The sequence below is a fragment of the Aedes aegypti genome, chromosome 1 (assembly GCF_002204515.2).
Source record: "Aedes aegypti strain LVP_AGWG chromosome 1, AaegL5.0 Primary Assembly, whole genome shotgun sequence".
In the NCBI taxonomy this organism is placed as follows: domain Eukaryota; kingdom Metazoa; phylum Arthropoda; class Insecta; order Diptera; family Culicidae; genus Aedes; species Aedes aegypti.
Window position 1 is genome coordinate 232,972,565 of NC_035107.1, and position 26,197 is coordinate 232,998,761.

General features: G+C 36.0%; 2 long non-coding RNA genes across 2 annotated transcripts; one reads left to right on the forward strand and one right to left on the reverse strand.

Annotated features, from left to right (window-relative positions):
* Nucleotides 1-17,826: 17,826 nt before the first annotated feature.
* On the reverse strand, nucleotides 17,827-18,324 carry LOC110674027. The gene is made up of 2 exons (XR_002498585.1): nucleotides 18,243-18,324; nucleotides 17,827-17,995 (listed from the first exon to the last, which is right to left on the reverse strand). It is a non-coding gene; the product is annotated as an uncharacterized LOC110674027 (long non-coding RNA).
* Nucleotides 17,947-21,224, forward strand: LOC110674028. Its single transcript, XR_002498586.1, has 2 exons — nucleotides 17,947-18,001; nucleotides 18,249-21,224. It is a non-coding gene; the product is annotated as an uncharacterized LOC110674028 (long non-coding RNA).
* The last annotated feature ends 4,973 nt before the right edge of the window (nucleotides 21,225-26,197 follow it).

Consider the following 26,197-nt stretch of genomic DNA (forward strand, 5'->3'; position numbering starts at 1 on the left):
CGAATTGTGCAATTAAAATTTCAGCTGTTTTTCCTTAGGTGCACCACTAATGGTACTGTTGCCCTATACAGTTTTCAACATAAATAAGTTGAAACTGGTGTACAATTAAGTAACGTGTGTCGCGTATACACAGAGAAATATTTCTACTAATGGCTTGAGAACTGAGTTGAGTATTTCCTTGACTGAAATATGAACAGAAGAACATCATACTTCGTTTTATGAGTTAATCCAAACCATGTTGAGAGTAGTCGTTCTTTTGATGGACCATGAAAGGTTCGGTTTTGCACGTTAGTTACAAGCTGAAACAGTTTATAAATTTACTCAGTTGAAATTTATGACCGTGAATTCATGATTGAAATAATTCACATTCAGTTTAGAAAGGAGGTAAATTAGAAGAAGATCAGAAAACTTATCGTTGTATAAGTATTGCCCATTGCACGGTGACGTCATCAGAAAACCGCTCTCTTTCCCACCTCCGGGAAATCTGAAAACAACGGTGCGAGTTCCTGTCAAAGTTGACAGGTAGTGGCACCATTGTTTTCAAGTTTCGTTGAAGAGCGAAAGAGAGAGAATTTCGCCGTGAAATGCCTAATAGCCATGATCGTGAGTAGAAATGTTTTTCAGAGTGCCGAGAAATATTCGGGTTTGCACGTTAGTTCAAACAGGTAACTCATATACTGAGTCGTAAAATATTACCGTGCGGGTAGGTTTTCAATAATTTACATTGTCGACAACTAGGTGTTGCATACACCGTTAACAATGAACTTAAACTAGGACACTGGTTAATAATGCTTTATTAAAAGGCTATAATACTATTAACATATTCCACATTTTAGACCAACAGGTTTTATATGAATTATTGTTGGGTACTCCAGTATTTTCTGTCCGATTATATAGCTTAAATAGGGGGGTCTGTAGCCTTGAGGTTACGCTTCCGCTTCATAAGCGGAAGGTCATGGGTTCGATTCCCAGCCCCTCCACAAAAAAACCGTCCAGCCACCAGAAGACGCCTCACGGAGCACATCCATCCTCCGTCAGTATCAGATGGTGACTGAGACAAACTGACCCTCTTCGCAGGCAGCTAGCCTCACTAATAGCAGAGCTCTCTCCTACCTGCTCGGTGTGAGAAAGAGTAGGAGAGAGTGAAACTAGATGTAAATATAGATAAGTTGAAAATAGATCTGTATCGATAAAGCAGCTACAGATCAACTGAGTCCGGCACAGTAGTGGCCACGAGCACGGAGTGCCTATAAATAAAAAAAAAGAAAAAAAAAATATATAGCTTAATCATACATGGTTTCAAAAATATCAAATAATTTTGGTACCTCGTCTTCAAAGTTAGAGCAAACATGAGACGGGACAGATTTCCAGATTGTGTTGCCAAAAACATGATAAGTCGCTGATATGGATCAAATGAAGTAAAATCTAGCTTGAATCAATTGATCGAATAAGTCAAACATCAATCTATAAGTATCTCACTATTTTCCATAAAATGATAACACGAAAGAGCGTGTTTATTTGGTAAAAATTTTCGGCTTAAACAAAGACTTAAAACTAATTCAGGTTCAAAATTTGATAAAAAAATGATACTTATTTTAACTTCGAATCTTTTGAGCAACCTTGACCCCACTGAGGTTTTATTTTGCACACAAAATATACCCATGTAGCATTTTGAGAACTAAACTCAAAACACAATTCACTCAAAATTTTAATTTTAAATTTTTTGTTTGAAGTTCGCATCCTATTAAAAAAAAATAGATTGAGTGAACATGCATTTCTGAAACAAACTGTATGCTACGTTCAGACTAGAACTTCTATTACGTTATTTAAGCTAGCTGAGTATGATACGTCATATTTGTTATTTCCAGTGAAAACTACATGTATGTATGGCATTAGGAGAGCTCATATTGCATAATATAACGCTTATAGCCTGAACGTAGTATAAGCGTTTAGTACATAAATTGAGACAGGGTTTTAGGGCCCTTTTAACTGCTAATCGGCACAAACCAGACCTCAAACCATTTGACCCCTACTTTCAGACATTGAGCTTGATCGTAGCAGCCAATAACATTTGTTGAATGCTGAATGCAGTCGTTGAAAGACTTTAAATCAATGGAACCCGTGCAGAGCCAGAAAACCAATCTCGCCACCACCAAGCCGCAAAGTTCTTTAGTTCAATCAACACAAACCACAAACCGTTTGGATGTCGTTCTATTATTATCTAGCAAACACACAAAAACAGGTGAACTCTTAAGAAGGCTTCACCCATTCAATTGGTTATCATTTTCCGGAACGCTGAAAACAGCGTTCGGAAGCAGTGTAACTCGTATTTTTTTTTTTTTTTCATTTTTTTCACTATTGCATGTGTACCACAAACAAAATACCAAAAGAAATCTTACAAAACAGTAAAAAACAGTAACAGTGAAACAGAAATTCTATAATAAGCTCAGCCGAAGTGTGAACCAACACTGAACCAGCACAGCCGAAATAGAAACAATTTCAAATCAATAATAATTTCAACAATAGTGCCAGAAAACTTTTTAAATATTACAATTTCAACAATACAATCTTGTTTTCGATTGCAACAATGTGAACGATATTTTTTAACAACCAGAATTGGTGACAAACCGTAATAAAAAAATCAGAAACGATAAGAAAAATTTACAATAGCCAAAGCCCCAATCTCTGGGGTATCAATACGGATATCAGCTCACAACAGAGATAAGAAACTGAAACAAATCAAATTTTGCCGTACACAAACCGAGCAAACAAGAACGCAAGTAAAAGTAAAATAATTTATCCTTTTCTGAATTCTGATAGCAACAAAAGAGAGAATGTGAATGTGAGACAGAGAATTTGTGACAGACTGAATGAGAAAATGCGGAAGGAAAAACCGCAGCTATATAATGTGTACCATTAAGCAACCATTTTAATGTTAAACGAATCAGTTTTAGGGTATATCTTAGCGATTTTAATACACCGAATGTCAAGCAAATGTAGAAAGTTTTAAATAACTGAACCACCTGTAACAGCTTAAGAGTACAGGATAACCAGTACCGAGTTCATCCATTCTGTATATTGACTGTCCAGATAAAGAAGATGAAGAAAATAACGAACACAAAAGAAACACGCCAAGGATGGCAACGCAGAACAATGACGCAGAAGCAGTAAAGTTTCATGAAATTTTCGACAGAAAAACCCACAGGCAAACAGATTCAACAATTATAACCCACAGAAATAGATTGCAACACAGAAAAATTAAAAACACCGTCAAAAAAGTTTAACCGATTAAGCATATAACTACCATCCACATCACGACACAAAAACTGACGAAATAAACAACAAACAATGGATTTTTGTTCCGGAGTATTTGTCAGTCGATCAATTGTATAGCCAAACCGAACAATAGCAATGTGTAAATGTGACCCTCCCCCACGAGCGCACCCAAATGATCCGGGCCAGTGTTGTGCGAGGGATATTGTTAAAAGTTTTCCACCAAAGTGGGAACGATTTTTCGTTTGATTTGTACAATACCAACCACGCGTATGTAAACATAAAGTACAGCAAACCACCCCACCTAAAATGGAGCTTCGTTTCGTCAGCTCGAGCCATTACAGGGTTCCTTCCCAAAGTCCATCCGAAGGATTAGCGTCGTTTCTCTCGGCTTGTTACTGCTCTGTCAGTGTCAATGCTGAACAAAAAGCGCGCTTCCAAATCATGGAAAGAGTGACCGGGTCGAACCCTGTTGATCGTGGCATTTCGCAGTTGACGGCCAGTCTCTGGTGGGCGTTCGGAAACGGTTGTTTGAGGCGATATACACCAATCTGAACCATCAACAATGACACATTAAAATGAAGCAACAAATGTCACTTAGAACTATAAGAATTTATCGAATGGAAGTAGTCATTTTCCCACCACATAGCCAAAGGGATTTCCGCTTAGGACAATTTTTTAGATATGGGGTTGATTTTTCTGGTAACTCCGGGGCACCTACTACAAGAGAGAACCAGAAGACAAAACCCAGGATCTGTGATTCGTATCGAGGTGGAAATAATCCCTAAACAGCTAGATTGACAGCTCAATCTACTACTCTACCGTCACTGTTAGCCAATCTGGAAGAGCGAAACGATCGTTCAACAAAGGAAACCAAAAAGCTACACGTTAACAACAGCAGCGTGTTAAAACCGAACAAAGAAACCAGAGAAAACAGCAAACTAAGCAGCAGAAAGAGTTGTAAAAATGTATAAAAATGTTATACCCACTTTGGAACCAAACAATAAACAAAAATCAATAAAGGCCACATAACGGTGAAAAGAAAACTGCGTGGCACCAAACTATGTTTTTAGATGATGAATCTTTGAAATTTAGTTCAATTTAACATTACTCAATGGAATAATTTCAACGAACGAATCCCTCGATAAGCAAAAAACATAAACAAGATTAATATGTAAACACTGAAAACAAAACATCTTGACTGTTAGGTAAACCAAAGCAGAGTTAATTGAAATCGAAGCAAAAACCAAAAGCACATGAAGCACATGATCTGCTGATTTGAAGTGTTACAGTTGCGTTTGACAGTTTCAATATTTTTATCTACTTTTCGTGGAATCTAAAATCTACCTCAAATTATTATATATTTTAAAAAATGGAAGCAAAAATAAATGACAAAAACGTGAAAAACATGTGAAATTAAGCAAAAGTTAGAAATCAACCTATTGAACAAAAATATATAAACTATTTTTAAAAGCGTATTAGGAAAACAAAGGAAAAAAAGCGAAATCTCTCGAAATACAAACACGGCAAACCATGTTCAGATTGAAGTTTGACAGTTTTCTACATTCTGATTTCTCGGTAGAAGCACTTGAGTTCGTTCATCATCAACCAGCAAAGCTTAAGTTTGACGATCAGTTCTGTCTTCAATTATTCCACAATAAAAACCAATATAATCTCCTGGCTGTGGGTTCTGCCCACGGCAAGGAGAGCTGTATAAAATGAACATAAACACACGAACAAAAGCTCAACTACAACACAGTCGGTTCAACGAGAAGAGACAGTTCGATTCTTTTGCAGGAACTAGTGACACACCTCTTAGTTAAGTGGGCAATTACAAAGAAGCGACATTTAGACCACAAAAGGTGTCGGAGTTTACATTGAGGATATTTTCTTTTATAAATTCATACAACAAAATGTGTCACATCGGAAAGCAACATCGAAAGCAAAACAGGTTAAGTTCCATACACTTGGAATTAGATTCATTCAAGTCCTCCTAAGCGTCATCGTTGAACCGACTGCTTTTTCATTTTCGATACAAGATAACAAAAAGTTACACAAGAGACAGTTTCAATACTGCACAAAATAGAAGCCAACCATGGCCAGATAGGTTATTTTCCGTTCCCACACAAAATCAAATAAAACAAAAGAAAACCAATAGCAAACGGATCGGCGGCAGTCGCTGTCAAACGGCGGCTTCCGTTATTTTGTTGAGTTTTTAACCCGAAAACCAGATAACGATTTTTTTTCCGTTGCCGAAACATCCATTACCAGGTCCTTCAAGAACCGCAGAGCAATAGAGAATGTTTCGGTTTTTGAGTGAAATGATTCATACGTCAAAGAAACTAAGTTGACCCATAACGGCGACCCGGGGTTCCGCGTGGATGTCCCGGGACGCGGCCATTTTTCGTTGCATTTCAACGTACAGAAGTGTCATTTTTTGCGATAGGAAAGGAGTTTAGTTCGTAATACTGATTTCCCAGTTTTTCGCTCTAGTTGTAGGTCATGATGAGTAAAAATCATATTTACTTATAGTAATTAAAATTAATAATAAACATACTAGGATTAAACAAAGCTATAGAGAGAATTATAATGATCCAAACGTAAAACAAAAGAAAAACTACCATCCAACATCGCCCGCAAGTCTCAAATCAAGTGGTGCACCCGGACTGCACAGTAGAGACAGCGCACGGCTTCCAAGTACCTCTGATTCGAAGTCAAAATTCGAGAGAAACAAAATGGCAAATCCAAAGCAATACACCACATTAACGCACCACTCGATTCGATTTGCCTACCACCGTTAGCACTGTTCAGCACTGCCATCTGCTGGAGGACAACGGAACGGAGTCTGAGCTCTACTGTGCGCTCAAATTTGCTATTCCAACGTTCAACATCCGCGTCTCGGTCAAAAACTCCAACTATTTGACAAACAGATGACAGCACCGTTGTGGCACGGGTCCAGCTCCACTTGATTTGATCTAATGTTGGTGAGAACAGTTTTTTGGTTTTCTAGCTTACTACACCAAGCCAAGCTGAAACAACTTCAACACAACAAACCACATACAGAAAAAAATAAAGCAGATTGAAATATAAAATACAAAACATCAGCAAGTTAGAATTGGTCTTATTAATGGGTGTACTGAACATTTTTGTTTGAATTTTATTTTAAAACTAAACAGAAAATATAAAAAGAGTGCGAACAAGCAGTCAAACCAGTACGAAGATATCGAACAACTAAGAACAAATTCAGCTCAAAAAGATCGAGCGTTAAAGCATTGAGCAGGATAATCTAAAGGCTCACAATCAACCACTTAATTGTTTTATTTCGGCTTGAGTTTTTGGCTTAGTGTCGTAGAAATCGCTCAGCAGTTTTCTGATTCCAATGTTGGAGAAATAACTGCCCGAGATCCGTGACACCAAGTCGCTTCTTCCAATTTATAACAATCGAACCAGTTAGAAATAAACAGATTCAGACGAAACTTTTGGCCATATTTTGGAAACAACTAAGTAATATAAATAACGAATGTTTACCGGACATTTTAACGAATGCCAGCGCAGTTTCGAAGCGCTGGCATTTTTCCAACTTTGGTTCACGGGCAAACGATAATTTAAGGTTAAACAGATTCAGTTTGAATTTACATACACACACCAATGCACACACAAGTTTTAACGGTTAAATAAATGAAATACAAAGAAGGAGGTATAAATTTGGGCGTGATGAAAATTAGTCAACATCTAAGTGAAAGTAGATAAACGAAAGTGACAACTGAAGATCTTTGAAAAAATATCAAACAGAAAAACAAGAACATTCCTGATTATTTCTATAAAGGTGCTAAAGGAAACTCAATCGAGTGTGTGAACAAAAGGCAAACATTTATGGAGAACATTTTGGAATAAGATTGGTAAAATTGATGATGAATTGCAAAAAAAAAACATACTTGAACGCAATAGGATTGAACCGGATTGCATGATGGTATGATTTTTAAAAATTCGCATTGGAAAAGCATAAATATTCGGTAAAATTTGAAATTCTATTCTTGGAGGAACATGATGGATTCTTTCAATATCTTTCTGTTTAATCTTCAACAGTAAAAATATAAAAAAAACTCCATAAATGTTCGGAGTCGAAATCAAATCAAATATTCAAAGCAAAAGTTGTTAAAATTGAAACCAATAGCATCACTTTATGAAATAATTCGGAATAGGTTAATTTACTCTTTGGTTACAGATTCCATTGCAAACAACAACAGCAACAACAATATCATAAAACAGTGCAACAGGAGATAAATACTGAAAACAAACAGCGCAAGTAACAACCACCAGTAGCAAAGGGAAGTAAGCATTTTGATTCACAATCGCTGATTTTTCGGAACTTTTGGATACAGTTTTGTTTCGATTTTGAGTTCACTAACCAAAAATGACACGAAAAGCAAAAAGCAAAAAACTAAAGTAAAAAACACGTTCTCGGCAATGTTTGGGATACCCGGTCTAAAAATATCACGAAAAAAAGTACAAGCTTATTTGAAGCACCTTCGCGCCTTATCTTAACAAAAAAAAATGAAAAGACAGTATGAAGAAGCAGAAGCAAAAATCGTAAATAAGAGTAAATTATTAAAACTAAAACACGGAGAAAACATACACTTAAACCAATTTTGAGGAAACAAAACTAAGGATAAAAGGAGCAAACAAAAACAGTTGTGTGTAATTTTTACCAAAATCTGCCTTAAATTATATTTTCTTATATACAAAAAGAAGCGAAAAATGAAACACGAAAACTAAATCACAAATTGTGAATAAGCGAAAACCATTATCGATGTAATTAATTAATAACAAATCCTACTAGTGTGATGATTTGTGGTACGAGACAGAAAGCAAATCGAATCCAGTGAAAGATTATATGAATTATGATGTTGTTCGATATTTTAGACGACCTTTTGATTCGATCATTTCGGAATGCTTTATTTCCACCATTTGGATTTTTGGGAAATTACCTGAGTTTTTTTTTGTTTAATTCGTGGATTTATTCCAAAACAAAACAAAAGCTAAAGAAAATAAGTGAAAAACTAAAAGTAAAAATTTTTGCGTGTCACATCATTGATCAAACAACAACAAAATTCTGTAAAGAAAACAATTTCAACTCAAGTAGGAAAAAATGGGACGTTAGCTAGCAAGACCATGTAAGCTGTAAGGCTGATCACGGATAAACCAGTTACGGAGTTCTATTCATCTGCATCAACGTTTTCGGCACTCATGACGTTTCATCGTACAGACGCAAATACATACACGAGACACATACATACAAACTTACCCTACGGGCATCCGAAAGGGCCTGAGGAGGGAAATAGGAAACCGGAAAACTAAATCATAACTAACAATGCAATGCGTAGTTTTCTTTTCTGACGAAGGAGGAAATGAATGAATAGTAAAACTTAAAAAAAATCACACAGAATTTTATTTTTTGTTTAAGTCGTAAAATAGGAGTAAATAGACTAAAAGAAGACAAAGCGAGGAATGAATAATCACTGAAAATTGAGAAAACATCACAAAAGGGGCAAAACTGCGAGTATCAAAACAGAAGAACGTGGAAAAATGACGAAGAGGAAAAACACACACACTAACACTTTCACTACAATCAAGATGTTTGAAAGAAAATTAAAAACCGGGGAAAGCCACCGAAAGCCGTGGTGAAAACCCAGAAACGAAGCAAATAGTAGCACATGGAATGCTAGGAATATAACCAAGAATCACAGAACTATAAAAAAAAACTTGAAAGGGTTTTTTTTCATAAATGTGGGATGTAGTATATGTAAAATTGTTGGAGCCAAACCATACACACAGACAGACAGAGTAAAGGAGGAGAGAACACGAGAGAAAAGGGAAAGACAAACTTTCTTGAGAATTATTATAATTAAAATGCTAAGAAACAAAAAAGATATAATTAAAAAATACAAAAAAAAATCAACTGTAATTTATTCCCAAGAAACAAAAAAAAAACAAAAATAACAAATTTTCAAAAAGAAGAAAAATATAGTCATGGTAGCGGTTATTTCTAAAATGTAAACAAACGAACAAACTTTTCGCGATCAGGTTGAGGAAAGCAACCGAACTATTCGGCAAACCGGCAGATCTTTGTATTTATCAAAGCACGGCTTGACTGCGGTTCCACTCAGGCGAATCCCCGAGTGCCGTGGCCAGTCGGAAGAGACATTTCAGTTTGTACACATCCTTGGTTAGAAAACAGGTTTTCGGTTAGTTATTGAGACGGGCGTCCGATCCGGCGGGCCGGACGTCCGTTTGGTCTACAGTTTACTGAACAATAGAATCACACATACACAGATACATACATACGTATGCAACCGATCTCAACCGTTAAATGAGAAATAATGTTTGAGATGTTTATGATTTACAGGATGTCACATCAACCGGACAATACGACTTTACTGTTGGAAGAATTCGGGGCGCTGATTCGGTCCTATCGATACGTTTGTGCCTCCCGAGCTCTTCCGCTGTGGAGTGAATCGTGTTTTTATCATTATCAGTTTAGTTGGTCTCTCGCCAGAAGAGTCTATCGTTCGCTTTCAGTTTACATCGTTTTCAACTCGCACACACAAATAACACAAGAAGAAAAAAAAAACGTTCATATTTGAAAGTGGATTATTTTTCGAAAAATGATTGTGAAACAACCACAGGCGATTCGAACCATTCGTGTCCAATAGTTTTTTGCGGCGAAGAAACCGCGTAGGAAACAAAATTTCGCCACCCAGAGGCGGCAGCAAAATGTATGAAATGTTATAAGTTACCCGCCTTGGTTAGAATTGGAAATTTTTCTTCAAAATTCAAAATTATCCGAGTGCTGTCGAAATTTTTCGAGCAAATTGAATGACACCGGGACCTGGCGTCAGTGAGCTTGTTGCAGCATCAATGGAGGAGGGCTAAAGATGTTGGAATTTGTATTGAAACAGGAGCGTTACGCCAGCTGAACTGTATGGAAAAGAAATGCGAAGTTTTAATAACGATTCTTCATAGTTTATTCAACCTTTTCCGTAACTGTATTGTTCATGCAACTGAGTTGAGATGCAGCAATGAATAGTATTTAAAATATTGTTACTCTGTGATCAGTTTTTATGATTGCTACATTGGGGATAAAGGTATCGCTTCGCATCGTGCTAATGTCTTAAGAGCACTCATTTTTTTAGTAACGAAAAATGAGAGCTGTACACATCGACACGATTTGATGCAACCACGCACATTTATTCATGTTGGCTACTCATATAAACTACTGCAGATTCTCCCGAATCAACCCATCGGGTTCTTCTAATGAAATCTCGAATTTTCCAACGATTCCGTCACTTTCCTGATACATCCACGATTTTAACAGAATCCAGCATGGCAATCAGATACTGGATACTGAAAAATATTAATTCTAGATGAACGGAACTGGACTGCCAGATGTTTGAATTCAATACACTCACCAAAACAATTTTGGTGAATATAACAATACAAGCTGTTATCTTCTTTGGTACCCATTTGTCTTTTAGGTTTGCAGATATGCTGACAAGCAACGTCATCTGTCATTAATGTTAGCATTTAATTTAGTGACTTTTGACTACCAAGCAACGTAGTAAACTTGGTGAAACTAAATTAAACTAAAATGTAGCCCTTGATGCATGTTTTTGACAGTTAATGAACAAGACATGAATTTAAAAAATCCCCTCGGGCTACAAATGAAAACCTATTTTAGGTTTTTCGTTTATTTCAATACTTCAGGCACTATTGGAAAACTTATTAAAGTGGTCAATTCTTTAATACACTACAGCGTTTGAGTGTAATACAAACAAAACTTAAGATAAAAATAACGTGGCCGATGGTTATAAAATAAATTTCAATGATATTATAACTATTATTTGGGTATCACGTTAGAAATTTGAATTCCCATCTGATACCGACGGATTTGAGTACCAATATGAGTGAAGATGTTTAAGAATGAATGACGTCTTCCTACTTATTCATCGCAGATCTCCTTTCAAAAAGTTTGTTGGAAAATATTATGTGAAAAGTAGTTCAAAACTTCTTCCTCAACTGCAGCAAGCTACCACCGGGCTCAACCATTTCCTCTTTTGACAAATGAGAGCACTTTTGGGACTTTTTCGGATCTTTCACGCGGTAGACAAGGAAACGTCATTCAAGTTGTATTCGGACTAATAGAGTAATGTGTAAAAAAAAATATCACCGCAACAATAAACACAGAAAGGAGAAAATAAAACTACTTGTCTATTGGTGATTGAAAAGCAAATGAATAAAATTTAATAAAAGCGTGATTTAACAGCACTTGCACAGCGCAACACTCTTCATGATCATTTTGACGAAATAACAGCTTCAATGTGAATGAGCAGTTTGAAACAGGAAAAATATCTCACAAAACTGAATGAAACAAAAGAAGCCACGACACACAAACCAACCAGGTTCAGTTGCGATCGTACACCACACAAACAGCCGGGCATTCTCAAAACTGAAATAGCCACAAGTTTTTTATCTCTGACACAATCCAAAACCGTTCTTGCAATAGACACAATGAAGGCAACCAAAAGAAATAAAACCAAAACAATGTTTAGACTTTTTAGTTCTGTTACGATGACCACACGGCCAACATTCTGGCAGGCTCGCGCGTTTTTCGGCACAAACATTCGCAAACAAATCACATTTGGCAACAAAAAAAAATTGCAATAGCAACACATCACCATCCATCGACTCGAAATTTTTCGTCGGCAAAATTGAAATTACGAAAACAAAAAGTCAAAATTTCGATAAAAACAAGTTTTTTACAACCGAAACACGGCAAACACACACACTTGGGCCACAACGTCCGATCTAAAGTGCCTTCAAGAAAAAAATAATAATAAAAATATAAAATGTTAATTTTTACAAAATGAAAAGTAAATAAATAAGTTTTATATACAAAAAAGAGAATAAAAAATAAATAAATACGGGCCCTTTAATAGACTACTCGCCCCACTAAAATGCACGACTGTTTGTGTGCGATCCGGTGTTGTTTTTCTGAGTTGTTATGTAAACATTTACCACCACCACCACCAACACAGTAGCGAAATCAGCAAAAAGTAAAAGCAAAACACACAGAACAACTGCATGCAATAGTAAAAACCGGATTTTTCAGTTTCTCACACATACACACACCCATAGCAAACAATAGCAGCAAAACCGATGAAAAGACGAAAGGTGACGGAAATGGAAAACTTTAGAAATAACACGACGTATGCACTATGTCAATCTAAAAAAAAGTCTTAAAAAATCTACATTTAAGAAAATATCATATATAAAACAGAAATCCAAAATTATATTGTTACGTACTAAGTAAACGTAAACGCAGAGGAAACTGGACGATAATAGTCACAGCGAAAAGTATCAAAATACTCCAGAAGTTTGTCATTTACTTAACACCCGGACCGAAAAATAAGCTATAGTGGCAAAAGTGCTCCAAGTGGGAGCCGCAGCACTGAACGAAGCCGTTATCTAATTCAGAGACAGAGAAAGGCCAAGTAATTCTTTCAAATATATTAATACCGAAAACAAGTCAAGAAGTGAGTAGTAAATAGTATTCAAACAATGAAAACCAAATAATGCATACTAAAAGAGATGAGAAAATATTCAACCTACGAACACACTCACACAAGAATCTAATGAAATATTGTAAGCAAACTACCGATTCTACTATCCATTGTAATCTGATGCAAGCTGATTAGTTTCACCCCTTTTGAATCGGCGATGCAAGGGCATGCCTTGCTCCCGGTTGCGTATGATTTCTCATTAAATAAATGCATACACACGTTCTTGTTTCAATTTCCCCTTCCCCGCATAACCCAAATGAAAACTATTAAATAGCAGAAAAGGAAAAACTAACACACACACGCAGACGCACCTAAGCCAGTGGAACCATGGATCAGAAAATGGGTTTAAAAAACTGAACAAGTTAAACAACAAAGTAAATGAAAAATCAGTGAATGCATTGCTCGACTACCACCACATCACACTGAAGAAAAATAGAAAATATCACATACAAAACACATTCAAACAGCAAAACGAAAATGAGAAAAATTTCCAAAAACTTATCAAAAGTAATCGAGAAAACAAAAATGCGGATGAAGCGAGAAAACGAAATGTTCATAGCTAAAGATGATTGCAGGCAAAAATTCATAGCAGGCATGATTGAAACAGCTGAAATTTTAACCAGAAACCTTGCATGAAAAATTACTAAATTTTAAGTATTCTTATTATGATTCCAATAAACCAACATACAGAAACAAGAAAAAAAACCTGCAAGTAGAATCAACACACAAGTGTGAATGCTTGGGGGCGTAAGATAGGCAAGAAAAAAAGCTCAATTTGTTTTATAAACGACAAGCGTTTTGTTAAAGGCTTTGATTTGATTGACTCGGAATCGCATCAGTTACCGTAAACGTACGTCGGGTGTCAAGAGTGCACTCGGATGCATCTTCTTTATGTTTCTAGCAATCTTAGTTCAAATTTTGTATAATAAAACGCAACAAAGGAAAGACAGAACAGAAACTTTGTATTCAAATAGTAAGCGAGTGTTGACCTTCCTCCATGGGGGAGATCGACTGCATTTTGTTGAATTCTTATTTGTTAATTGTTTCAGTTAATAGTATTACCATTGTAGGGAAGAAAACCGAATCCGAATGATCGATTTTTCATTTTTTTTGTTAAAATTGGATCCAGTATTTAAAAGACACACACATACAGACACATGTATTGAAGAATCGTCAATTTACTTAACAGAAGAGGAAAAACCCACTGTACGACAGATAGTTAAGTGGAAAAGGAAGGAAAACTGCATTCATCAAAAGAAACAAATGCTACTTAATAATTATCAAATCAAATTGTAATTGAAACAACTTTAATGTGAAGAAAATAACTAGGTTTTTATTTAAAAGAAAAAAAAAACATTGATGAAACACAAAATATCGCAGATGCAGCAACAGCAAATCCAGTAATTATTCGAAACTACAACTATAAAAATAAACTAAACAAGAAGAAAATGCAAACCCGTGCTCGGCCCAGTGAGATTTTGGACGGGCGCTATCGGCGTTGAGCCAGTAACTATCTTTAGTAGCGTTTAGGGAGTGACACTTTTTGAAGACAAGATTCGTAGCCAGGCAGGGTGCTGTTTCAAATCGTTGCGCTGTAATGCAACATTCGATTTTCGAGAAACGAAAAAAAATCTTCAGAACGTTGCCATTTATGATGGATTCAACCAAAATTTTCATTCGAAATTGAAAAAAAATCCAACATTTCGGCCCAAATGAAGCACCTTGTTCTGCCGCTGCATTGGATTGGAGCGCGATTCACATGCGTTGAAACGGAAACGTGGATCAGAGTTGGCTTTTTTGATGATTCCTATGAATGGCTCAGTCAGCTGTTGATCGCCCGGACACTCGGTCTGCGGTCGGGACAACGGGTACTAATTATTTTTTGTAACCTAATTTTAATCACACACACAATCACACACACGCATATGTATTTATTCTCTATTTAATGAAACAAAAAAAAAAACATAATGAAAAGAAATGAAATAAACACGCAGACACAAACAGTAAATAGTATCAAATAATCAGAAGTATTCAAAAATTATTTCTCAGCAAAGGAAAATCCTACAGCAAAACCAACAGCAGTAACTACACAAGAGAAGATGGCAGCAAACATCAATACCTAAATGAAAACCAACAAAAACCAAGCAAGTGAAGCATTATTTCAATTGACACGTAAAAAATATGCTTTTATTGTGAAACAACTTAAAAACAGAAAAAAATACAGGCAACCAAAAACATAACCAAACAAATGCGAAAAGATTCAACTACTCTGATTTAATATGTGAAACAGATACACATACTTTTCCATTTTGTTCAACAATCTCAATCGGACAATTCGAGTTTTGGCACACAATTTTGGCGCAATTTGTACAACCAAATTGAAAAACCGGAAATCGATTCTGTAGCCAGTCACGTGTGCTCAACCTGCATCTCTTATCGGCTTTACCAAAGCGAACTTCCACCAATAATAAGAGCTGTTAAACTGTAATCAAGTGGTACGCTACAGAGGTAAATTTCCCAAACCATAATTGATTCATAATAAGACATAAATCAATGGCAAAATATTTTCGGTACTACTTGGGAGTTTTGAGTTCTATTTTTTAATATGTAACCACCACAATTGTTTTTAATAGAAAGTTTTGTGAGAGATAAATAGGCAGAAACGAACACACTCATACATAAACACGAGCATCTTGCACGTGATTTCCACGACAGTAGAACAAACGGTTTGGAAATGGTCAAGCGTTACGACGAAATGGCTGATCCATCAGAGTAGCCCAATATTATCACCATCGGCACCGATGTTGGCTTTACGTCGAAACGCTTGCAGCAACTGTGACAGAATGGTGAAAGTAATAACCAACAAAAAATGGAAAACAGACACTAATCCCACAAACAGCAAACGTTTATACTATGTACGACAAACAATAGACCAGCCGGAGTATCCATCGCCACGCTGGCAGCGCCACCTTGCAAGGGAACAAACGCTTGAAAATTCCTGTTCTAGAGGAAGAATCCCGACTGGTAATTTGGGCTAGTGATGTGTGGCGATGGGTACACGTTTCTCAATGATTTCTTTGATTTTTTATCGACTCCAACACATGTGAAGGAATAGCAGGCGGGTTATGGCGGTCCCGAGGCATCCCACCCACAGGATTCCATACGGATTAGGACGGGCACGAGATCAGATTCTGGAGTTAAAATGTAAATACTTAACACATGTTTATTTACCGATTTTCATTTTTACAGAACCGATAATACACACGCAAAACTTTCCCGGTTGCAGGGTTTTTCTCGCCGGGGAAATATATTTTTAAGTTGAAATAGGATAAAGTACCTAAAAATATTTGAACAAAAAAAATGCAGAAGTAAAAATCAGCAAAAAAAAACTTTAAAAGCACACTTAAAGCAGTATGAAAAAAAATGTAGTTGAAAATCTTTTGCGAGAGAAAAATAAAACAAAGGAAACATTTGTGCCAAAATTTTTGAACGAAGCTAAAAATCGAAACCCAAAAACAACAGTAAAATGCTGGTAATAATGACACGCTTACGAGCAAAATTGGTTTTCGTTTTGTCAAACCCCACACTTTTCGGCCTACGCTCATATTGTAAGTATTAATTTTCAGTTTTTATTATACTATCTGTATAATATGTAAATGACTTGAATTTTTCCTGATTTCAATTCTCATAAGAACAAAATGGAAATTGATAAAGCGAACAACAAAAACAAACATACGAGCTACAAAAAAAAATCAAAGCAAATGTGTAAGAACAATTTTGGCGATTTTTCAATGCTCTTCAATGATAGCTTTATTTCAAATTACATTTTTGGTATCGAACAAGCAAGCAAAATAATCTAATCGGAAGCATCTTACATTCTAATATGTGTCGAATCTATCGTATAAATTTTAAAATCTCAAGCAAAACATCTTTGCAAAAAGGAAACTTTTTAACACACACAAACACACACTTACAGCAGTCAAAAAAATACAGTAATAATCAGTCATAGAAAAAAATGTGAAAATAAAATCTCACGATGTGTATTTAACCAACAGCCAAGCCAACAGCAAACAGAACAGAAAGTACCATTACTAGCAACAGTTAGAACAGCAAACCAGCATCATCAGCAAACAATACTCGAATCAATTGAGGAAACAGTTTAACATAAGAAACTATAATACAATTGACCACCATCGCAAATATAAACAAACAGGGAAACGGTTGAAAATAAAACTCAAACACAGAAAACAACAATAGCAAACGGTTAATTTTGTGCAACTCCAGCTCATATAAACGCCGAAGAGTGGTGTTTCCGCCGTTCCCGGGGCCGGACCGCCAGAATAGCCCAGATCAATCGGGGATCGATGCTACTTTTGCCGTTATTGGTCTTAAACGAGAGCGTCTTCACTCGGTGGATATTCAAGTGGCTTTTGGGTAACGATTCTAGGGACTGTGCTCTGCAAAATTTTGGCCACTTTTGATCATCGCTTGCCCAAAGTGACATCCAAACTCAAAGTGCTCGATTGCACAGAATTTGAAATAAAGATGGCGTGCGCATAGCGGACACTTTATAAGATTACTATTCAGAATTTGAATCAAACTTATTCAGAAAACGATAAGCTGTTAATTAGAACTTTAGTTAAAATAAGGTACTAAGGAACTGAAAAATTCTAGTTTTGGAAGAAATTTTCGTTTTTTTCTGAGTTGTGGATGATCATAGCAGTGATGCCAGTTGAGCAATTCTCAACCTAAATTTACAGGAACTATTCTTCATTTTTGTATGTTAGCATTTCGGATGAATTTTTGTATCTGCAGAGAACAATCGAATAATTAATTTGATTTAGCTCAAAACTCGGAATGCCTTCTGACATTTTGCTTTTCCGTAATTCTGTATACCTAGCAGTAATCTTTGTTTTTTGCTTTAAATACTTAGAAAATAGCTAAATTTGTCAAGAGCTTGTCGAAATTCGCGATTGAATTCAGTTGTTTTAGAATTTCAAATCCACATGGTTTTCCGATGATTTCTTCAAGTAAGAAAGCAATTTTTTTATTATGAAAGAGTTTTAGGTTTTTTATACTTAATCTTTTGTCTTGAAATCCTGCTTAAGGTGAAACATCTCAGAATCCAAAGATGGCCGTCACAATGGCAGACTAGTGCACCTACTCGCGTTTTCAAAGGCACTAAACTGGCGAAATAGTTGGCAAATGTTTCTAATATTCTTATTTTAAGCTTTCTGCTAGTGCACAAAGCTAGAATAAAAAGTTCACTGTTGCTGGATGCTTCCTTAGCGAGATTTGTGCCTTTGAAGTTTCAGTGCAATCATAGAAATTGATTCCAAACTGTTTCACCTTAAGGCATTCAAGAGTATCAATTATTGCAACGTGTAGTTGCAAAATTAGAAGAGCATACAAATTTCCTTATTGAGGCGTCTCAAAGGTTTTGTTTGAGTCGTTTTGCAAACATTTCCGGCAAGGTAGCCTTCTATCAAGCGAAGAAGCTCCTTTCGGACGTTCTATTTTACAGGTATCCCTAAACAGTTAGGGGATTCCAAACCTTGCCTTTACCGGCAGTTTCTGTAGTACTCAGAGTATTGACATAGAACAATGATCAGGGGGCTTCGATGGTAAGATTTCAATAGGATGCTGTTTATAGGTTTAGTTCTTCAGAAATTTGTCAACTTTAAAAAGAACCAAATAGCTACGGTATTCACGTTTTTACGATGCGATTGTTCCACCTTTCAAAGATCGAGCACAGTTACTTGTTTCCTTTCAAACTCTGTTCACCCAAACAAGCTTACCACAACCAAACTCATCACGGCGCTACCCACGGCAAAAGTTCAATACCACTCTTTGGTGTTTGACCTACTCAATACTGACAATAGACAGGATTACAATAGTGCGGCCGCATTTCAGGCAACAAAACCCGGAGTCAAAATTGAACAATCTCACAACCACAGCATTATATATCAGCAGTAACTCTCGGACGGTTTTTAATTTTTTGGTAAAAAACTTGATATATCAGCAATAGCAGATACGGTAACAAACTGGCAACAATGAGAAAGAAATCCCTTTCGACACAACTTAACATCGGCAGTTTCGGAGGCAAGTTTCGGTCAAAAACACATAATTTCATCGATGAAAGTGTGTTTTGAGAAAATTACGTTACGTTGAAATCAAATTTACGAGTTCGGTTGTTCTTTGTTAATGTGTATTGATTGAGTTTTATTGTCACTGTTTTTGTTAAGAACAAAAAATATCTTTTGAAGGAGTTATTTTTTCAAAGTGAAGAACAAGAAAATATGCAGAAATATTTAGAAAGAAGAGAGGAACATCAACAGCAACATCAACATCAAGACAAGATCAAAATCCGATAGAAGGAGCGAAATTGAAATTATGTTTTTGGAAATTTTCGAAGAAGCGCATTTTGAAAAAAAAAAAACAAAAGAAGAAAATAACAAAAACAAAAAATAGTCAGGCCACAAAAACAATGCAACAGAAAGAAAAAAAATCATTCAGAGCAAAACAAAACCATCAATTTATGAGTTCATTTTGGTTGATAGTCGTGGAAAAAGGTAGTAAAATAAAGCTAAAGCGAAATCTCGAGAACATCGTGGAGAAAAGCGAGACATTTTAGACCCCAAAACAAAACCAAAATCTAGCGAAAAATGATTGCGCGCAAAAAGAATTACTTTGAAGTAAAATCACTTCAGGCAGCAGCAAATAAACGGAAAACGAGAAAGGCGAGACAAAAAAATTAAAATCCAACATGGACACCACATTCGTTTGGAAGAGTTAATAATTGTGTTGCTGGCAGCCTTTCGTGAACTTCGAACGCCCTGGAAACGTGCACAGCCTTTTGAATTTAAAAACCGATTTAGTATGTAAAGCCGAAGAAAGCAAGACTATGTAAAAACAAAATAGCCGAAGCACTATCGCTGACGATAAAAATACAAGTACGATGGAAAAAGAGTATTTTTGTATCGATATTTTGTAATCGTTGGTGTATAAAAGCTTTTCGAAGCGCCACCTAAATCCTACATAAGAGTATCATATTGAGGCACACCAGGTATAGAAGAAATTTTTAGATAAAATAAATTGTGAAAACTTTGGCAAAACTATCTTAGTTTATGACAAAAAATATAAAACATGAACCGTACATTAAGGCACACAATCCATCTAAAATAAAACTATTTTAATCATTGTACATAAATCAAACCCTACTCGGTCGATAACCAATTCATGAAATTACCAAAGGCAACGTTTCCGAGCGGCGTTCGACTCGATGGCAGCTCAGTGCACAATCTGTACCCTCTTCTCATTGTTGAGAAAATGGAGTAACGTCAAATCGAATATTTCTATATATATTCTGAGTGATATTTATAGTTTGAAACGAGACGAAAGTGAAACCAACAGACAACCATAATAAGGATCAGTTTTCATAAAGTAGCAAACTTGTCAAGCGATCGAAAGCTGTAAAACTATGCGGAGACATTTCGGATACCATTAGTCCCACGCTGGGATGGGAAACCAGTGACCGGGACCTGTTAATTTTAAGCGAAATCCAAAAAACTTAAAACGACTAAAAGTTTTTATAGAGCAAAAAACGAAGAGAACAAATTGTCTGATAATTATGGCAGTATGGGAAAACGTACAAAAAGCAAACAAATAATATCTTATGTTTTGAAATGACATTTTCGTTTCTATTGATAATTTAAGTGAAAGGTCTTATTGTAAAGTATAAACCAGAAACCCAAGAAGAAAACTACGACTAAAACTGAATGCTAGAATAAAAAATAAATTTTGAGCGAACATTACGTGGGAGTTAAGCAAAAGCAAAACAAACCGAAATCAGTCAGCACGAAAAGAAGATTTTGTTGAACAATGAAACGTTTAAACAATATATATAAAACGCATGAAAATACGACACTTACGTTTGAGAATATTTTTTCTCAAAATTTCTATCAAAATTATGAATAAAATTTAAGGGAAAACCCAAAAAAACAAGCGAGAAAAACTACTCACACAAAACAAGCTAAAATTTAAACCAAAAGAAACCTACAGAAAAATTGTAAAAAAGAAACTGTAATATAATGGTCGATTTCTAGAGGAAAAATTAAACATAAATCCCAAAATAAAAACACTAAAACATACCTAACAAGTGGTTGACGCACATTATAAAACCGTTTCAAGGAGAAGAACAACAAAAAACAACAGCAAATGAGCTGAACATGCAGAGAGGAACGAGCAGATATGAGCTAATAACGAGAAAAATAAAACACGAGAGATCAAATGCAACACGAAAAAGAAGAAACAGCAGATAAAATCTTAAGATCAAACGAGCAACACACGAAAAATACGAAAACCTTAACAGAGAAAAATAAAATGCTGAGGAAAATGTAAACTAGAACAACATTGAGCGAAACTAGAGCAAAGAGCTACGAGAAAATACACACTCACACACATGGCAAAAAGCGATAAAAATCACATAATGGAAAAAATCTACATTTTGCATAAACAAAAAAGTATATTTATGCTTATTATTTTATCTCTGTAACAAAGCGTGTCATTGTCCATACATGTTATTAGAAGTTTCAACTGTTTGGTGTAATAAAAATTAATAATAATGAATAAAGAAAATAAAATTATTAATAAAAGTTTTCTGTGCGGAGCGCTGCGAGGTGCCCCGGTGAATATCACAGCCTTAACGTGTGCAATGTAGGTATTGTCAGCTCGGGAAGAATTTGAAAATTAAGTGCACCGAAAATCGACTTTTCTCAAAATTTATGCACCTTATCCCAAGGTCATTCCGATCAATGATTTCCAGGCTTCTTCCTTGCTCTTGATTCAACCTCTTTCTTCCCCTTTCAACGATAAACTACAAAAGAGAAGCGATTTTACCGATGTTACCCACACACAAACTGAGCGTCCGTACTCTGCGGGATGAAGAGTTTGTGCTTGCTTAATTTCATTCCCACAGTTGTGAAGAGTTTGTATTTACAACCTCAGTGCTCTAAAGATAAAGAGATTGTTTTTCCCCTTTCTCCCAGTTCGAGGGAGACCATTTTTTCCCATTTCTCAGTTCAGGGAAGAGCATTTCCAGACAACTCTCGCGAAACATTACTAAAGGACCTATGTACAAATGAGAGATTCTCTCCTCTCTCGCTCTCTTTCGATTATAACAGTGAAATACTAAAGCTTTTGGGAAGTTTTTCACTACTGATCGAAAGGCAATTTCCTTGACTAGCGTTTCATAGAAAAAAATGCAACAGAAGAGGTTAATGTGACTCAATTATTGATCAAAGAGAAAGTAAACGAAGAGAGCCTCTCAAACAAGTTACTGTTTGATGTCTCTTTGCAGCTCTTTGCCAAAAGGGCAAAGAGGAAAGCGAAACTACATGCAAACAAATTTTGTTGTATAATCGACCGAATCCATGGTAGAATTAAGAACTGCACCAACGATTTTCAACCGACTACAAAAATCTGTTAAGTTTACTATAATCTGGTGAAAATCACTGAGCAGTGCAGTAAATTTGACTATGTCCATAGTAGCATCCACTACAAAGCATTGTATTTCAATCCGTGACACCCACCGTACAACACAGTGTGGTCAAATGTATGATGCTAAACTTCTCAAATCAAGAATGTTTCTTATCAAAAATACTACAACTCTGGTTAAATCAACAGAAGAAATTTTCTTGTGTAGTGATGTTGACTATGTTTTGGTAGAGTTAACAGATTAATGTATGTAGTCGGTTGAAAATCGTTGGTGCTTTTCTTAATTTTACCATGGATTCAGTAGTTTCTATAATAAAATTCATTTCAGTGTATGCTCTAGCGCGATCAGTGAGTGAAATACAAACATCAGTGTCGCCGCTCGGCAGCCAGTGAGAGAAATTGAATGTTCAAAAGGTTGTTATCTGTACTTTTTGCCGCAGGCGCCAACTGTTAGCGTTTACTAGAGAAGGAGAATATTTGGATTGGATTTGGATTTGGAGATGGATTTTTGGATTGGATTTGGATTGGATGGGTTTGGATTGGATTTGGATTGGATTGGATTGGATTGGATTTGGATTGGATTTTGGATTTGGATGGATTGGATTGGATTTGGATTGGATTTGGATTGGATTTGGATTGGATTTGGATTGGATTTGGATTGGATTGATTGGATTGGATTTGGATTTGGGATTTGGATTGGATTTGGATTGATGTTGGATTGGATTGGACTTGGATTTGGATTGGATTTGGATTTGGATTTGGATTGGATTTGGATTTGGATTTTGGAATCTGGATTTGGATGGATTTGGATTGTTGGATTGGATTTGCGATTGGATTTGGATTGGATTTTTGGATTAATTTGTAGAGTTGGAATATTTGGATTTTGGATTGGATTTGGATTGGATTTGGATTGGATTTGGATTGGATTTGGATTGGATTTTGGATCTGGATTGGATTTGGATTGATTTGTTGGATTGCGATTTTGGATTGGATTTGGATTGGATTTGGATTGGATTTGATTTTGGATTTTGGATTGGAATTTGGATTGGACTTGGGTGGATTTGGATTGGATTCGGATTGGATTGGGATTGGATTTGATTGGATTTGGATTGGATTTGGATTGGATTGATTTGGATTGATTTGGATTGGATTTGGATTGGATTGGATTGGATTTGGATTGGATTTGGATTGGATTGGATTTGGATTGGGAATTGGATTTGGATTGGATTTGGATTGGATTTGGATTGGATTTTGGATTGGATTTGATTGGATTGGATTTGGATTGGATTTGGATTGGATGTTTGGATTGGATTTTGGATTGGATTTGGATTGGATTTGGATTGGATTTTGGATTGGATTTGGATTGGATTTGATGGATTTGGATTTGGATTGGATTTGGATTTGATTGGATTGGATTGGATTGGATTGGATTGGATTGGATTTGGATTTTGGATTGGATTTGGATTGGATTTGGTGGATTTGGATTTGGATTTGATTGGATCTTGGATTGGATTTGGATTTTGGATTTGGATTGGATTTGGATTGGATTTGGATTGGATTTGGATTGGATTTGGATTGATATTATGGATTGGATTTGGATTGGATTTGATTGGATGTTGGATTGGATTTGGATTGGATTTGGATTGGATTTTCTGGATTGGATTTAGGATTGGATTTCTGGATTGGATTTGGATTGGATTTGGATTTGGATGGGATTGGATTGGATTGGATTTGGATTTGATGGATTTGGATTGGATTTGGATTGGATTTGGATTGGATTGGATTGGATTGGATTTGGATTGGATGATTGGATTGGATTGGATTTGGATTGGATTTGGATTGGATTTGGATTGGATTTGATTGGATTTGGATTGGGATTTGGATTGGATTTGATTTGGATTTGGATTGGATTTGGATTTGGATTGGATTTGGATTGATGGATTTGGATTTGGATTGGATTTGGATTGGATTTGGATTGGATTTGGATTGGATTCTGGATTGGATTTGGATTGGATTTGGACTTTGGATTTGGAATTTGGATTGGATTTTGATTGGATTTTGGATTGGATTTGGATTGGGTTTGGCGGATTTGGATTGGATTGGATTGGATTTGGATTGGATTTGGATTGGATTTGGATTGGATTTGGATTGGATTTGGATTGGATTTGGATTGGATTGGATGGATTTGGATTTTGGATTGATTTGGATTGGATTTGGATTGGATTTGGATTGGATTTGGGATCTGGATTTGGCTTGGATTTGGATTGGATTTGGCATTGGATTTGGATGGATTTGGATTGGATTGATGGATTTGGATTGGATTTTGGATTTGGATTTGGATTGGAATTTGGATTGGATTTGGATTGGATTTGGATTGGATTTGGACTTTGGATTGGATTTGGATTTGGATTTGGGATTTGGATTTTGGATTGGATTTGGATTGATTTGGGATTGGGATTTGGATTGGATTTGGATTGGATTTGGCTATTGGATTGGTTTATTGGATTTGGATTGGATTTGGATTGATGGATTTGATTGGATTTGGATTGGATTTTGGATTGAATCTGGATTTGGATTGGATTGTGATTGGATTTGGATTGGATTTGGGATTGGATTGGATTTGGATTGGATTTGGGATTGGATTTGGAATTGGATTTGGATTGGATTTGGATTGGATTTGGATTGGATTTGGATTGGATTTGGATTGGATTTTGGATTTGGGATTGGATTTGGATTGGATTTGGATTGGATTTGGATTGGCATTGGATGATTTGGATTGGATTTAGGATTGGATTGGATTGGCATTGGGATGTGTATTTGGCGATTGGATTGGGATTTGGATTGTTGATTGGATTGGATTTGGATTGGATTTGCGATTGGATTTGGATTGGATTTGGATTGATTTGGATTGGATTTGGATTGGATTTGGATTGATTTGGATTGGATTTGGATTGGATTTGGATTGGATTTGGATTGGATTTGATTGGATGATTGGATTTATGGATTTGGATTGGATTTGGATTGGATTTGGATTGGATTTGGATTGGATTTGGATTGGGATTTGGATTGGATTTGGATTGGATTTGGATTGGTTTGGATTGGATTTGGATTGATTTGGATTGGATTGGATTGGATTTGGATTGGATTTGGATTGGATTTGGATTGGATTTGGATTGGATTTGGATGGATTTGGATTGGATTTGGACTTGGATTGGATTGGATTTGGATTGTTTGGGATTTGGATTTGGATTGGATTTGGATTGGATTTGGATTGGATTTGGATTGGATTTGGATTGCGATTTTGGATTGGATTTGGATTGGATTCTGATTGGATTGATTGGATTTTGGATTGGATTTGGATTGGATTTTGGCATTGGATGAATTGATTTCCGGATTGGATTTTGGATTGGGATTTGGATTGGATTGTGATTGGATTTGGATTGGATTTGGATTGGATTGGATTTGGATTGGAATTTGGATTGGATTTAGATTGGATTTGGATTGGATTTGGATTGGAATTTGGATTGGATTGCGATTATGGATTGGATTTGGATTGGATTTGGATTTGGATTGATTGGATGGATTTGGATTGGATTTGGATTGGATTTGGATTGGATTGATTTGGATTGGATTTGGATTGGATTTGGATTGGATTTGGATTGGCTTGGATTGGATTTGGATTGGATTTTGGATTGGATTTTGGATGGGAGTTGGATATGGATTTTGGATTTGGATTTGGATGGATTTGGAATTGGATTTGGATTGGATTTGGATTGGATTTGGAATTGGATTTGGGATTGGATTTTGGA